The 14,096-nt window shown below is 40.6% G+C and overlaps 1 long non-coding RNA gene across 1 annotated transcript; it reads left to right on the top strand.

Annotated features, from left to right (window-relative positions):
- The first annotated feature begins 6,426 nt into the window (after positions 1-6,426).
- LOC110490078 lies at positions 6,427-13,546 on the top strand. The gene is made up of 3 exons (XR_002468652.2): positions 6,427-6,940; positions 7,968-8,131; positions 13,496-13,546. It is a non-coding gene; the product is annotated as an uncharacterized LOC110490078 (long non-coding RNA).
- The last annotated feature ends 550 nt before the right edge of the window (positions 13,547-14,096 follow it).

The following is a 14,096-nucleotide window of genomic DNA, read 5'->3' as shown; positions in this document are numbered from 1 at the left end:
TTAGTGTTTTGTGTTTTCTTGGCAGTCAGAGGGTGGGAATCAGTGTTATTTTCAGGAATTTACCATATTTGTCTTAACTTTTCTTGACCAGTGAAGTGTTATAATACTATTGTGCTTTCTGGATTGTGATGGTGTAACTCCTTGTTTTTAAGCAAGGGAAATCATTTTATATTGCAAATAAATTATTCCTATGTACAGTTAGGTAAAAGGATCTAATTTCTTAACCTTTGGGATTGCTGCTTCACAGTTAATTTAAACCCTCAAATGTTAAGCCTGACGAACTCTTTATTACAAAAACATGGATGTCCACATGGGGGTGCCTAACTCAAACCTCTAGTTTGCAATTGGTCCCTGTGCTTAATTGTTTCAATATGACTTTTCACTGCCTACATTACAATGTTTAACTTATCCTCACTCCTACAATTGACTTGGCATGTACTACTGCAATCCAGATGCGCTGACCAGCTTTATGATGGCGTTCTTAGCAAAATAAGTCCAGCGACATGTTCAAAGGGTGAGGAGGAGAAAACCAGTGCGTAAAGTCCAGATCAAACTACAAGTGTATTTCCATGTGTGTGAACACTGGAATTAGAAAGCATGGAAGTGACCCAAGAGATGACTGGCAGCGAGCATCAACAGCTTAATGCGTCAAACTAGGTAAGAATGCTGAGCAATGCCTGTAAAATAAGCTTATAAATGGTGTGAGTCGTTTGAGATTACTTAGTCTGATCTTATGCTATCTAAATATGTAGTTTAAAATGTATTGGTCTGAAACTAAGGTTTCAGTCGAATAGGCTATACGTTAAACAATTGCACCCTACCTGTTTTTGATTGTGTATTCAGACCCCTTTTTCCACGTTCTGTTACGTTCTAGCCTTATTCTAAAATGGATTAAAACATTTTCCTCATCTGAACACAACCAATAATGAGAAAGCGAAAACATGTTTTTGTCAATGTTTGCAAAATTATTTTTAAAAAACATAATTATTCAGACCCATTGCTACTGTATGAGGCTCCGGTGAATCCTGTTTCCGTTGCTCATCCTTGATGTTTCTACAACTTGATTGGAGTACACCTGTAGTAAATTCAATGATTGGACATGATTTAGGAAAGTACACACCTGTCTATATATTTTTACCTTTATTTAACTAGGTAAGTCAGTGAAGAACAAATTCTTATTTTCAATGACGGCCTAGAACGACAGATTTGTACCTTATCAGTTCGGGGGTTTGAATTTGCAACCTTCCAGTTACTAGTCCAAAGCTCTAACCACTAGGCTACCCTGCCGCCCCTATATAAGGTCCAACAGTTGACAGTGCATGTGAGAGCAAAATCCAAGCTATGAGGTTGAAGGAATTTTCTGTCGAGCTCGGAGACCGGATTGTGTTGAGGCACAGATCTGGGGAAGGGTACCAAAACATTTCTGCAGCATTGAAGGTCCCCAAGAACACAGTGGCCTCCATCATTCTTAAATGGAAGAAGCTTGGAACCACCAAGACTCTTCCTTGAGCTGGCCGCCCAGCTAAACTGAGCAATCGGGGGACAAGGGCCTTGGTCAGGGAGGTGACAAAGAACCCGATGGTCACTCCCGAGTTCCTCTGTGGAGATAGGAGAACCTTCCAGAAGGACAACCATCTTTGCAGCACTCTACCAATCAGGCCTTTATGGTAGTGGCCAGACGGAAGACACTCCTCCGTAAAAGGCACATGACAGCCCGCTTGGCATCTAAAGGACTCTTGGGATGTTTTTCAGTGGAAGGGACTGGAAGACCAATAATGATCAAGGGAAAGATTAACAGAGCAAAGTACTCAGATCCTTGATGAAAGCCTGCTGCCAAGCACTCAGGACCTCAGACTGGAGTGAAGGTTCACCTTCCAACAGGACAACGACCCTAAGCACGCAGCCAAGACAACGCAGGAGTGGCTTAGTTAGGATAAGTCTCTGAATGTCCTTGTGGCCCAGCCAGAGCCCAGACTTGAACCCGATCGAACATCTCTGGTGTGACCTGAAAATAGCTGTGCAGCAATGGTCCCCATGCAATCTGACAGAGCTTGAGAGGATATTTAGAAAATAATGGGAGAAAGTCTCCAAATACAGGTTTGCCAAGCTTGTAGCATTATACCCAAGAAGACTCGAGGCTGTAGTTGCTGCCAAATGTGCTTCAACAAAGTACTGAATAAAGGGTCTGAATACTTAAGTAAATGTGATATTTCAGCAAACATTTTTAAACCTGTTTTTGCATTGTCATTTTGGGGTATTGTTTGTGTGTAGATTGATGGGAAAAACTTTTTAATCCATTAAAGAATAAGGCTGTAACATAACAAAATGTGGATAAAGTCTAGGTCTGAATACATTAATTGTTTAGTGCAGGCAGGCACTGTGACTACCATAGGGCCAACCTGGTCTCAGCATTTCGTATTCTGTTAGTAAATCCAAGTAACTCCTTTTAGTATGTTACATTTGGCCAAAAAAAAACAAAAGGAGGGTGGTTGGTCAGGACGTGTGTAAGGTCGGGTTCGATGGGCGGGCGTATAGCGCAAAGCTCTAGCAACCCAAAGGATAAGTTTGAATCTGACTACTTTTTGCAATTTTTCAACTACTTGTTAGAGACTTTGTAACTACTTAGGTTAGGGTTAGCTAACATGCTAAACTTACCCCTAGCCAGGGTTGGGTGGTTTACTTTCTAAATGTAATCCATTAGTTACTGTTCATTTGACAGGTAAATAGTAACGATCTGATTGTTACTTTTAGAATACAAAAATATACAGTACCAGTCAAAAGTTTGGACACCTACACATTCAAGGTTTTTTTTTTTTTTTTACTATTTAGTGAAGACAAATGATGAAATAACACATGGAATCATGTAGTAACCAAACTCATGGCTTGGTTTTTGCTCTGACATGCACTGTCAACTGTGGGACCTTATATAGACAGGTGTGTGCCTTTCCAAATCATGTCCAATCAATTGAATTTACCACAGGTGGTAAATCAAGTTGTGGAAATATCAAGGAGATCAATGGAAACAGGATGCATTGGAACTCATTGCAAAGGGTCTGAATACTTATGTAAATAAGGTATTTCTTTTTTTAATTTTTAATTTTATTTTTTTATCTTCAACTTTTGCTTTGTCATCATGTGTAGATTTGAGAGAAATATTTAATTTTAGAATAAGGCTGTCATGTAAAAAGTCAAGCGGTCTGAATACTTCCCCAATGCACTGTATGTGTATGTGCTCATGAATGTGAGAGGAGTACATACATTCTAGCGGTTTATAAAGACTTTAGCTTGTCTCGTTCTTTCTACGTAAGTGTTCCCTTGAAATCATGTTCCTTGAGTTTCAGCCCAGCCTGCCTAGGCTACAGTGCATTCAGAAAGTATTCAGACCACTTTACTTTTTCCACATGTTGGTACTTTACAGCCTTATTCTAAAATTGATTAAATTGTTTTTTCTCTCCCATCAATCTACACACTACCCCATAATGACAAAGCAAAAACAGCTTTTTAGAATTTGCTGAAATCTTCAAAGTAGCCACCCTTTGTCTTGATGACTGCTTTGCACAGTCTTTGCATTCTCTCAACCAGCTTCATGAGGTAGTCACCTAGAATGCATTTCAATGAACAGGTGTGCCTTGTTAAAAGTTAATTTGTGGAATTTCTTTCCTTAATGCCTTTGAGCCAAACAGTTGTTTTGTGACAAGGTAGGGGTGGTATACAGGAGATTGCCTATTTGGTAAAAGACCAAGTCCATATTATGGCAAGAACAGCTCAAATAAGTAAAGAGAAATTACAGTACATTAATAAGACATGAAGGTCAGTCAATCCGGAAAATGTCAAGAACTTTGAAAGTTTCTTCAAGTGCTGTCGCAAAAACCATTAAGCACTATGAAGAAACTGGCTCTCATAAGGACCGCCACAGGAAAGGAAGACTCAAATGTACTTCTGCTGCAGAGCATAAGTTAGTTTCCATCCTCAGAAATTGCAGCCCAAATAAATGCTTCAGAGTTCAATTAACAGACATCTCAACATCAACTGTTCAGAGTAGACTGTGAATCAGGCCTTCATGGTCGAATTGCTGCAAAGAAACCACAACTAAAGGACGACAAGAATAGACTTCCTTGGGCCAAGAAACACGAGCAATGGACATTAGACCGGAGGAAATCTGTCCTTTGGTCTGATTAGTTCAAATTTGAAATGTTTGGATTCAACTGCCTTGTCTTTGTGAGATGCAGAGTAGGTGAATTAATTATCTCTGTGTGTAGTTCCCACCGTGAAGCATGGAGTTGGTGTGATGGTGCTTTGCTGGTGGCTACTTTGAAGAATCTCATAAAATATATTTAGATTTGTTTAACACTTTGTTTGATTGCTACATGATTCCAAATGTGTTCATAGTTTTGCTATCCACTATTATTCAACAATTCAGAAAATAGAAATAAAGAAAAACCCTTTAATGAGTAGGTGTGTCCAAACTTAACTGGTACTGTAGGTTACCAATTTAATGACATCTATTGTTAGTTTACATAGCTGGCCATATATATATATATACACACTGCTCAAAAAAATAAAGGGAACACTTAAACAACACTGTAACTCCAAGTCAATCACACTTCTGTGAAATCAAACTGTCCACTTTGGAAGCAACACTGATTGACAAATTTCACATGCTGTTGTGCAAATGGAATAGACAACAGCTGGAAATTATAGGCATTTAGCAAGACACCCCCAATAAAGGAGTGGTTCTGCAGGTGGTGACCACAGACCACTTCTCAGTTCCTATGCTTCCTGGCTGATGTTTTGGTCACTTTTGAATGCTGGCGGTGCTTTCACTCTAGCGGTATCATGAGACGGAGTCTACAACCCACACAAGTGGCTCAAGTAGTGCAGCTAATCCAGGATGGAACATCAATGCGAGCTATGGCAAGAAGGTTTGCTGTATCTGCCACCAACATCACGTTGCACCACAGACTGTCCAGGAGTTGGCGAATGCTTTAGTCCAGGTCTGGGAGGAGATCCCTCAGGAGACCATCCGCCACCTCATCAGGAGCATGCCCAGGCGTTGTCGGGAGGTCATACACACTACTGAGCCTCATTTTGACTTGTTTTAAAAGGACATTACATCGAAGTTGGATCAGTCTGTAGTGTGGTTTTCCACTTTAATTTTGAGTGTGACTCCAAATCCAGACCTCCATGGGTTGATAAATTTGATTTCCATTGATCATTTTTGTGTGATTTTGTTGTCAGCAACATTCAACTATGTAAAGAAAAAAGTATTCAATAAGAATATTTCATTCATTCAGATCTAGGATGTTTTATTTTAGTGTATATACAAACAGCAGTGTATATACAAATGTTTGTGTTATATGTTACTTTATGGGTTGGCTTCTAATATGATTAAATTATATGTTTATATTAAAAACCAAAGTCTTACAGAATTCCTGTCATTCCAATAAATGTTATACCCCTTTATCGTCAAGAATATGACTTGGAAATATGGATAGGTGAACTGTTTTAGCTGAGCATAACCCCAAATCTAAGGATTTATTAGCCAGCCCTAATCTTTTGTTTGATTGTATTGTCATGGAGGACTGATTGGAATCATTGATTCAAGTTGAAAAATAAACGCAATTTACATATGAAAAATGAGGACCCTATGCTTCATTTGCTACAGGCCTATTGTTTACCTTTTTGTTGACACTTTGACATCTGGATCATTTGCAGCTGTTTAAAGGGCAAATCCACAGATTGAAATAATAACAAAATTGTCACTTGCATCTGTTTTGATAAAAAGCTGAGGGATGGGCCTGGAGAAATGTCACCACTCTCAGATGAATAGACAGAGCTATGGATGCCAGGACTGACCATCCATGATAAACATTATTGTTTTAACCATGTTATGAGGCTATACAGTGTTGGTTTACATTTACAAACATTGGAGAAAAACAAATTTATATTTTGGGTTCTCATGGAGTGTGACAGTTGAACTAAGCTCATGAGGCATTTATAAGTTATATTATTCAATATTCTTCAAGAATCAATGTATGTATATATATATATATATATATATATATATATAAAGTGGATGTAGAAACTACAGATTGGTCATCTAAGTCTATCAAAAGTCAGCGAGTTTGAACATGTGTCCATTAGGCCTGTATTTTTATCAGCATCAATTAGATTGAGCGATAATAAAAGCCCCAATTTTATTCCGTAGGCTGGGATCCGCACTATGCAGCTGTTGCAAAAGCGTATTTTTCACTGGTTTCAAAAACAATGACTGATACGCAGCTTAAACTTCTTGAATTCAACTATTAATGGGATTAAAACCACATTTTAGATTTGTGAACAGCCATCCACAACAACCACAATCTGCAAGGGGCAAATAGCTGAATGAGAGCGCAGCAGTGTGATTTACCTACATAACAATATTACATGCTGGGAGTTGGTAGGACATAAGGGGAATCAAAAGGAACATGCAACAATGATATACAATGGCTACCTAGCGAGCTAATATAAATGTTTCAATGGATTCCCATGACTATTAAATTGGAATATGCTGCTTGGTGTGTGTTGCGCACACACATTTTGTGGTCAAGGCCAAATACGCGCGAACCACTGCGTAATTATGCAGCGCACAAGGATCCACATTTTGTGTCAAGGCGACCAACGGATAGAAATGAATTGGCAATCCCGGACAAAAAAATAAAAACATTTGTTGAATGAATATGCTTCTTTAATGTGCCAATGCAGCATCCAGACCACAGTGGCAGAATGAGAACGCATAAACTCTACCTAAAATGTAGCCACCGCTTCCCGTAAATGAATAGTTATTTTTCTTGAACTACATTCCAGCAACACAGCGGCTTCCTCGAAGAGCAGCTTTATAAGTACATTGTTTTTTTTTGTGGCCACTGATCGGGCTCGGCTGGCTGACAAGGAGACGCAGGTATTTGTCAACGAGATTATCCTTTTTTCTCTTTCTCACTACAATATTTTATAATCGGGGGACTATGTTCATATTTTATAGATCGACATTTTGCATACTGACGTTTTAGAAAACCTACACGTTTTGCGCCTAGTACTGAAAGGTTGATTTGTTAATTGCATTAATCGGATTTCGCCAAAGCGGCCATACACTATTCTATGATTTAAGATATGTGAGGATACTTGTTGTGCAACGATGCTCAGGCGGTATAGCACTCAGCCCGGAGCAGTGTACTATGGCACGGGGCTCGTGATGAAATGGTTGTTTTCCCGTTTATAACAGGCTTGTCGAGTTTCCATATAAATACAGAGTAGGACAAATTGATACATCGTGTGACGTCACCATGAAGTTGGCCTTCATAATGTCCTCAAATAATGTTTCAATTAAAATGGCCACATCACCATAATATTGAATCGTCCGATGATGTTCAGTATCCCCCCAACCCTATATATAAAAAATAAAAAAAAGAATCCACAACTCCCTGTACCCTTATGTTTTTGTAATATTTTGGAAGAGGAAGCAGCAGGGAATCTGGCACATGCGCTGCAAAAAGGTTTGGAAATAGATAACCCATTGAAAAATAATTCCCCCTTCTCCGAGTTTACAATTGGCCCCTCTGCAACATCTGTATGTCTTTGGGACAGTATCACTGGTAACGGGTATTGCCACTGCCTCAAATGCACTCTGCATCACCAGTATCATTACTGTGCTATCCAATACATTTGAGCATTTCTGAGTCATCCTTGTCCACTCCCTCACCACATACCAGGCAGCCTAAAAGGCTAATGTATAGCATTGTTCCTGTTCTTAATTGGAAAATATCTTATTTGATGAGGTGCTGACCATTTCAACAAAAACCTGACAAGTGCCTCCAAGCAACCAAACTGAACTTTTATTGTTAATAACAATGCTGATTTTCTATAGTCGTCCATGTTTTCATATATGACACCTTGTCCTGTTGTTCCATATCAATTATTTGAAAACAAAGCACAGCGAGTAAACGTCAGTCAGCTCCTATGTTGGTGAAAGAAGATGAAAGAGCATGATTTGGGAAAGGACTACCTGGTACCTGGGCCTGTGTACCCGGCCGTGCAGAGCAGAGACACTTTACCAGGCTCAGAGGTCACCCCATACGATCTCGCCAAGGTCCAGGTGAGTCTGTGTGGTGTGGTATTTTAATGTTTGTGATTATCTATTATCATAATGGCCAGGTTGAATGACATGTTCAGTTTCCTTCTCATTAGGTCCTATGCTGGTATATGCTTGCTTTCTCTGTGTGTAGGTTTCTTTCTCTGCATAACTCAGTCTGGGTGTGTTTGAGTAATTACAATAAAAGATGATTGATTATTTTGATAAGCACATGCCATTTTGCTAATTTGGTTTCAGCATCCAAGTTGTCAAGCACCCACTGTCTTTTGTATTGCATAAGGGTAATGGGCCTGACGTTGAAACAGTTGTGGGACTGGGAGAGCTGTAGAATTGTGTTGAGTCAGCTAAATATCCTCCCATTCTTCAAATATCACAAGTATTGGCGGTCGAATTGATCCTATTCAGAATGTCATCCTTTCTCAAGCCTAGTTCTGTCACAAGTCTGTGGCACAAGTCCACCCTACTCGAGAACATGATTCATTATTGGATTTTATTGTCATGTCATGAACTGTTATTCATAGTCATCCTATTTTTATTTTTTTAAATGTTGGAAACATTTAGTGGGGCCAGTGGCTCTTCTCGCTCTTTGCAGAGTGGACCACTGTGACAAGGACCTATGGCAGTTCCCTGTTAAAATAGATGAACAGCTGTTCTGTTGCTCCAAGTGCTCAACCCTTTGTTTGTGTTTTTGTCACCCTCCTCCCTCTTCCCCTGTCAGCGTTAGTCAGCAGGATAGGAGAGGGGTTTCTTATTTTTTGTTCCAAGTCCTTTTTTTTCTTCTAAACCTAATTTCCTCAACCACACTAGACTCCTCAACATGTTTGCCAGTATATTATTTGTTATTTTCCATCTCTAGCAGACCCCAGATCCTCCTGCTGCCTGGCTTAATTTGTTTACATAACTTTGGCCCTCCCCCTTACAGCCTCACTGGCAGTAACAGCCTATAGCACGTTTGCTTCCTGTGATGCGGGGGACTATTAGGCGCCGTATTGGCTTGATGGCTGTGTTTGTGCAATGTGAGAATAGAAACGTGAGCAGGGGGTGATTGGGAAGGGGAGGGGCAGGCGCACATGTACTGAGAAGCGCTGTGGAGAAGATCAGAAACAGGCAACTTGCCACCTTCATTCAGACACATTTAAATATAGCCTCTCTTACAAGGTACAGTTTTTTTCCTGACCGGCCATTGCCTGCACTTCAGTATGCCTCTGGACATTGAGGTTATTTAAGCTGGTCTTGCCCCCTCTTTCTAGATCTCCTTGTGCACTTCATGTTAGGCGTATGTTATCAGATTTACAAGAGTGGGTACTGGGTAGGTATTTCCTTGGCTAATGGGCCCTAGACACTTCATCCACTGCTACAACAACATTCTTCAACCCTGTTCCTATTTTATACCAATTAGTTTAAAACATATATATTTTTGTTGTTGTTACTATTGTAAAGTGTCTTCCATTAAAAGGTGCTATATATACAGTGCCTTTGGAAAGTATTCAGACCCCTTGACTTAACACATTGTTAGGTTACAGCCTTACTTAAATGTATTACATTGTTTGTTTTCCCTCAATCTACACACAATACCTTCTAATGAAAAAGCAAAAACTGATTTTGATACATTTTTGCTGAAATATTAGATTTACATAAGTATTCAGACCCTTTACTCAGTACTTTGTTAAAGCACCTTTGGCAGCGATTACAGCCTCGAGTCTTCTTGGGTATGACGCAACAAGCTTGGCACACCTGTATTTGGGGAGTTTCTCCCATTCTTCTCTGCAGATCCTCTCATGCTCTGTCAGGTTGGATCGGGAGCGTTGCTGCACAGTTATTTTCAGGTCTCTCCAGAGATGTTCGATCAGGTTCAAGTCCGGGCTCTCACTGGGCCACTCAAGGTCATTCAGAGACTTGTCCCGAAGCCACTCTTGTGTTGTCTTGGTTGTGTGCTCAGGGGTGTTGTGTTTTGAAGGTGAACCTTTGCCCCAGACTAATGTCCTGAGCGTTCTGGAGAAGGTTTTCATCAAGGATCTCTTGTTCCATTCATCTTTGCCTCGATCCTGACTAGTCTCCCAGTCCCTGCTGCTGAAAAACATCACCACAGCATGATGCTGCCACCACCATACTTCACTGTAGGGATGGTGCCAGGTTTCCTCCAGACGTGAAGCTTGGCATTCAGGCCAAGGAGTTCAATCTTGGTTTCATCAGACCAGAGAATCTTTTCTCATGGTCTGAGATTCTTCAGATGCCTTTTGTCAAACTCCAAGCAAGCTGTCGTGCCTTTTACGTAGGAGTGGCTTCTGTCTGGCTACTCTTCCATAAAGGCCTAATTGGTGGAGTGCTGCAGAGATGGTTGTCCATCTGGATGGTTCTCCACAGAGGAGCTCTGGAGCTCCGTCAGAGTGACCATCGGGTTCTTGGTCACCTCCCTGACCAAGGCCCTTTCCCCCATTAGCTCAGTTTGGACTGGCGGCCAGCTCTAGGAAGAGTCTTGGTGGTTACAAACATCTTCAATTTAAGAATGATGCAGGCCACTGTGTCCTTGGAGACCTTCAATGCTGCAAAAATGTTTTGGTACCCTTCCCCAGATCTGTGCCTCGAAACAATCCTGTTTTGGAGCTCTACGGATATTGTCTTCGACCTCATGGCTTGGTTTTTGCTTTGACATGCACTGTAAACTGTGGGACCTTGTATAGACAGGTGTGTGCCTTTCCAAATCATGTCCAACCAATTGAATTTGCCACAGGTGGACTCCAATCAAGTTCTAGAAAAATCAAGGATGATTGATGGAGACAGGATGCACCTGATATCAATTTCGAGTCTCATAGCAACTGGTCTGACTACTTATGTAAATATATTTCTGTTTTAAATAAATTTGCAAACATTTCTTCACTTGTTTTTTGCTGTGTCATTATGGGGTATTCTGTGTAGATGGATGAGGAAATTGTTTTATTGAATTCATTTTAGAATGAGGCTGGTAACAAAATGTGGGAAAAGTAAATGACATGTTAGCCAAATATTTAAACTCAATTTCATAATTCCTGACATTTAATCAGAGTAAAAATTCCCTGTCTTAGGTCAGGATCACCACTTTATTTTAAGAAAGTGAAATGTCTGAATAAGAGTAAAGAGTGATTTCAGCTTTCATTTATTTAATCACATTCCCAGTGGGTCAGAAGTTTACATACACTCAGTTTGTATTTGGTAGCATTGCCTTTCAATTGTTTAACTTGAGTCAAACATTTTGAGTAACCTTCCACAAGCTTCCCACAATAAGTTGGGTGAATTTTGGCCCATTCCTCCTGACAGAGCTGGTGTAACTGAGTCAGGTTTGTAAGGCCTCCTTGCTCGCACATTATTTTTCAGTTCTGCCCACAACATTTCTATAGGATTGAGGTCAGGGCTTTGTGATGGCCACTCCAATACCTTGACTTTGTTTAAGCCACTTTGCCACAACTTTGGAAGTATGCTTGGGGTCATTTTCCATTTGGAAGATTCGCAACCAAGATTTAACTTCCTGACTGATGTCTTGAGATGTTGCTTCAATATATCCACATAATTTTCCTACCTCATGATGTCATCTATTTTGTGAAGTGCACCAGTCCCTCCTTCAGCAAAGCACCTCACAACATGATGCTGCGACCCCCATGCTTCATGGTTGGGATGGTGTTCTTCGGCTTGCAAGCTTCCCCCTTTTTCCTCCAAACATAACGATGGTCATTATGGCCAAAGAGTTCTATTTTTGTTTCATCAAACCAGAGAACTTTTCTCCAAAAAGTACGATCTTTGTCCCAATGTGCAGTTGCAAACTGTAGTCAGGCTTTTTTATGGTGGTTTTGGAGCAGTGGCTTCTTCCTTGCTGAGCGGCTTGTCAGGTTATGTCGATAGGACTCATTTTACTGTAGATATATATATATATATATATATACACTTTTGTACCTGTTTCCTCCAGCATCTTCACAAGGTCCTTTGCTGTTGTTCTGGGATCGATTTGCACTTTTTGCGCCAAAGTATGTTCATCTCTAGGAGACAGAACGCTTCTCCTTCCTGAGTGGTATGACTTGGTCCCATGGTGTTTATACTTGCGCACTATTGTTTGTACAGATGAACGTGGTATCAGGCATTTGGAATTTGCTTCCAAGGATGGACCAGACATATGGAGGTCTACAAAACAATTCTGAGGTCTTGGCTGATTTCTTTTCGATTTTCCCATATTGTCAAGCAAAGAGGCACTGAGTTTGAAGTTAAGCCTTGAAATACATCCCCAGGTAAACCTCCAATTGACTCAAATTATGTCAATTAGCCTATCAGAAGCTTCTAAAGCCATGACATCATTTTCTGGAATTTCCCAAGCTGTTTAAAGGCACAGTCAACTTAGTGTATGTAAACTTCTGACCCACTAGAATTGTGATACAGTGAATTATAATCTGTCAGTAAACAATTGTTGGAAAAAATGACTTGTGACATGCACAAAGTAGATATCCTAACCGACTTGCCAAAACTATAGTTTGTTTACAAGAAATTTGTGGAGTGGTTGAAAAACGAGTTTTAATGACTCCAACCTAAGTGTATGTAAACTTCCAACTTCAACTGTACTTTCCAAAGTCACTGTGTGGTGTGTGTATATATATATATATATATATATTGATATAAATATTGCAGTGGCGGTGCATCACTGCTAAATGCATATAGGGGAAACACTGCAATGTATTATTAATGTAATTTACTAATTAAAGGAATTCAGACTACAGCGTTTGTAAAGGGAAACTCGGGGCAAATCTTGCAAACAATGTATTTGAGTGATTATTATGTACTGTCCTCATATGGCTGACTCCAGCACGTGTGCCTCACGCTCGGCCGAGCTTTTTGTTGTCCTCTTGCTCTACACAATACCATTTTATATAAAATGGTATTGTGTAGAATGCAAACCCATACATCTCAACACAGCCAGCATGCTTCCTCCAATCAGTCTACATTAGAGGGAGCATCAAGTAGCTTGCTGGCTACAGCACCACTGCACCAAGCCCTGTCCCTTCTGCTCCTGCCACAAGTGTTCATCTGCCCAAATATATTTGTGCAGGCGTGGATGTGCCTAAGGGTCAAAAGGGCACAGCATGGAGGCGTTGCTGTGTTGTTTGCAAGATGAAGGCTCCCATCACATGCACCACATGCTCAGTGACCCTCTGCTTTATTTCAGAAAGAGACTGCTATGGTATCTGGCATCAGCAGCAGAATATTGTCTAGAGTTTTGGCAATGTTGGTGGGGTTATATGGCAAAGTGGGTGTGGGCTAGGGTCAGTATGTTATATCTGGAGTACTTTTCCTGTCTTATCCGGTGTCTTGTGTGAATTTAAGTCTGCTCTCTTTTTCTTTCTCTCGGAGGACCTGAGCCCATGGACCATGCTTCAGGACTACCTGCCATGATGACTCCTCGCTGTCCCCAGTCCACCCGGCCTTGCTGCTGTTCCAGTTTCAACTGTTCTGCCTGCGGCTATGGAACCCTAAACTGTTAATTTTTACTCAAGGTGCTGTCCTGTTGCACCCTCTACAACCACTGTGATCTCCACCCGGCACACCCAAAAGAGGACTGGCCACCCCTCATAGCCTGGTTCCTCTCCAGGTTTCTTCCTAGCTTTTTTCCTTTCTAGGGAGTTTTTCCTAGCCACCATGCTTCTACACCTGCATTGCTTGCTGTTTGGGGTTTTAGGCTGGGGCTACAGTGCCTTGCGAAAGTATTCGGCCCCCTTGAACTTTGCGACCTTTTGCCACATTTCAGGCTTCAAACATAAAGATATAAAACTGTATTTTTTTGTGAAGAATCAACAACAAGTGGGACACAATCATGAAGTGGAACGACATTTATTGGATATTTCAAACTTTTTTAACAAATCAAAAACTGAAAAATTGGGCGTGCAAAATTATTCAGCCCCCTTAAGTTAATACTTTATAGCGCCACCTTTTGCTGCGATTACAGCTGTAAGTC

Source organism: Oncorhynchus mykiss, chromosome 15 (assembly GCF_013265735.2).
Source record: "Oncorhynchus mykiss isolate Arlee chromosome 15, USDA_OmykA_1.1, whole genome shotgun sequence".
NCBI lineage: Eukaryota > Metazoa > Chordata > Actinopteri > Salmoniformes > Salmonidae > Oncorhynchus > Oncorhynchus mykiss.
Note: the sequence above shows the minus strand (reverse complement) of the source record. Positions and strands in the feature narration are given on the sequence as shown.